General features: G+C 42.9%; 1 protein-coding gene across 1 annotated transcript in view; it reads left to right on the forward strand.

Annotated features, from left to right (window-relative positions):
- CHCT1 (CHD1 helical C-terminal domain containing 1) overlaps nt 1-3,331 on the forward strand; it is a 15,356-nt gene that overhangs the window by 5,936 nt on the left and 6,089 nt on the right. The window lies entirely within an intron of this gene.

A 3,331-nucleotide genomic window follows, 5' to 3' on the forward strand; every position in this document is an offset into this window, starting at 1 on the left:
TGCACCGGGCCCCCGGGTTGAGTTTAAACCCACCGGGTCCAGGACGCGAACCACAGTCGACTACATGGGAGTCCAGTGACATAGCCATTATGCTAATTGCTGGTCCCCCAAAAGTTTTTTTTTAATTATTTATTTAATTTTATTTATTTTTTATTATTTTTCAATTTGAAGAGAGAGAGAGAAAGCAAGCTGCCAGGTCCTGGACTTGAACCATGGTTGGCCATGTGGGAGACCAGCGCCTTAACCACCATGCCACCTTCCCCCCCCCAAATTTTTTAATGTGGGCTGTATCTATTAAAATTTATCCTATTAACAATGAAAGCTAGGGGGACAGCAGGTGGTGTAGTGTTTAAGGCACTGGACTGACACATGGTCGACGGCAGTCCAAGTCCTGGACTTGGTTTTTTACTTTCCTTCTCTCTCTCTGGTCAAATTAAAATGAATAAAAATAGGGACCAGCAGGTGGCATAATGGCTATGTCGGTGGACTCCCATGTAGTCGACCATGGTTTGAGTCTTGGACCTGGTGGCTTAAACTCACACCAGGCGCGTGTGCGTGCGTGCCCAAGATCCCGAGAGGAGAATGGAGGAGAAGGAAAGCTAGGGGCCAGAAGGTGGCATGGTGGTTAAGGTGCTGGACTTCCACATTGTTGACCACTGTTGGTGGTCCCAGACCTGGTTGGCCATGTGGGAGACCAGCACCTTAACCACCATGCTACCTTCCCCCCCACCCCAAAATTTTTAGATTAAGAAAAAATTTTTGCTATAGGGCACGTGCGCTCGCCAGACAGACAGAGAGAGACATAGAGACAGAAAGCGAGAAACAACCCCCCAGGGGGCATGGCCAACCACGCCACAATCCCTTCTCTCTTTCTGTCTGTCTCTGCTAAGTGCATATGCTCTATAGCAAATTTAAAAATAATAATAATCAAAATATGCATTTAATAAATATTAAAATATGTGTTTAAATTCATTTAAAATAAAAATAAAGAGACTATTGTATGTTAACATAAATACTTTTCATGAAGAATAGTTATACTTTTCAAAACAAAACTAATTAAACAAGAAGAATAACAAAGTTTTATATTTTTGCAAATCTTTCTCTCTTTTTTAAGAGGTTTGTGCACTCACTGGAGAGAGGCAGAAAGAGAGAGACATTAAAGAGGGAAAGTGAGAAATCAGTCCCCCAAAGGGGATGGCCACACCACAATCACTTCTTCATTCTCCACCAGGGATCATGGGCACACACGCACACACACACACACGCACAAGTGCCTGGTGTGATTTTCAAGCCACCGGGTCTGGTATTGGAACCCTGGTTGGTCATGCGGGAGTCCAGGACATAATTGCTACGTCATCTGCTGGCCCCCATTTTTGGAAATCTCGTAATAGAAGAGAACTGAATTCTCCTGTCTGCTTCTGTATTCAGTCCCTTATGAGATACTGAGCTAGTTGAAGTACATAAAGAAGCCCAGCATCATACAGTTATATAGTTGGAAAAGAGAAGATGATTTTAAGAATTGCAGATCTTATGATGATCATTGTTTATTAGTGTCTCCAGGTCATTTTTCTTGGATACCACACCAAAGCACAAAAAGTGGCAGTTTCTTCATTGCAATACAGAATCTGAATCATGTCAGTGAACTTTTTTAAATTGACAGGCTTTTTTTGAGCAGTTTAAGGTTTACAGAAAATTTGAGTGGAAAGTACAGAGAGTTTCCATATATTCCCCCAACCCATTTCCTTAAATTAGCATCTTGCATTAGAATGGTACATTTCTCATAATTGATGAGCCAATATTGATACATTATTAATGGCTAAAGTTCATAGTTCACATTAGAGTTCACTTTTTTTTTTTTTTTTTGGAGAGGTTTTTGCTGTAGGGCACATGTGCTCGCCAGAAAGACAGAGAAAGACAGAGACAGAAAGCGAGAAATCACCCCCAGGGGGGAAGGCCAGGACTCAAACCCCTGGTGGTATGGTGGTTAAGGCGTCTCTAACCCTTATGGCAGACTGTATGGTTTGAGTGACAGTCCCAGGGACTTGAAAAACATATCGATGAGTGTGTGCGTGCCCAAAATCTCAAAAAGAGACCAGAGAAGGGATTACAATGTGGCCATCCCCTCTGAGGAGTGCTTTCTCACTTTCCCTCTCTCTCTCTTTGGTGAGGACATGTGCCCTCCTGCAAATTAGAAAGACAAAACAAACAAAAAGACTTGTTTAGAAAGCCCTGTTTACTCCTCTACCATCCCTCTGAAACTCCTGGTAACCCCTAGCCTTTCCACTGTCTCCACAGTTTTGCCACTCCCTCTTAGAGCTGGCCTCATACAGTTCGCGGCCTTTTCAGGTGCAGATCAACGAACTTTCATACCAGATTTCATTAGAATTAATTGGTTTCTCTTTTGTACTTTAAATGGACCCCACTTCTCAGCGGAGCTGTCTGGGACCCTCAGGGGTTTGCATAGCACACTTTGAGAACCACTGGTTGAGCATAATGATCACAGACAACAGTTATAAAAGCTGTGTGTGCCAGGCCCTTCATGTTTCCTCAGGTAATCTGCAAAAGTAACCTTCAGTGGTAATTCGAATATTGTCTGCAGCTTGTAAAGGAAGATCCCGAATGTGGGGGAGTAAGCTAACTTGTCCCAGGCCACACAGTGAGTGGGAAGAAAGAGCCAGGATTCAGCCTCCACCTGGCTCAGATAAAAGTTCCCTCAGATCGCGGGCGGGCCGTGTCCCTGCCCTCGCTGTGCCGACTTAACACATCCTCTGCCTCTCTGCATTTCTGTTTCATCCTCTGCCCACGAAAGGATGGATCAGTTCTGAATACGAGGAGCTGCCGTTTTAGCGATTCCTGGATTTCACTGGCCAGAAAATTTTCAAAAAATATCTCTAGTCTCTCAATTTAATTTTTGCCAGGTTAGGATTTCAGGTACCATTGTTTTATTTTATTATTTTAAAAATAATTACTTATCTAATTTTATTTATTTATTTATTTATTTATTTTTAATTTGACCAGAGAGAGAGGAAAGGGAAAATGAGAAAGCAAGCCACCAGGTCCAGGACTCGAACTGCGGTCAGCCATGTGGGAATCCAGCACCTTAATCACCATGCTACCTGTCAGCTCCTATTGTTTTATTATAAACAAATAAGGCTTGGGACCAGCAGGTGGCATGGTGGTTGGGGTGCTAGACTCCCATGTGGCTGAGCACTATACGAGTCTGAACCTGGAGGCTTACTTTCTTATCCGTCCCGCCCCCTCTGGTGAGTGCACGTTCCCTATAGCAAATTAAAAATAATAATGATAATAAATTAAAATAATTCTTTTTTTT

This window comes from Tupaia chinensis, unplaced genomic scaffold (genome assembly GCF_000334495.1).
Source record: "Tupaia chinensis unplaced genomic scaffold, TupChi_1.0 Scaffold000407_4, whole genome shotgun sequence".
Classification (NCBI taxonomy): Eukaryota; Metazoa; Chordata; class Mammalia; order Scandentia; family Tupaiidae; genus Tupaia; species Tupaia belangeri.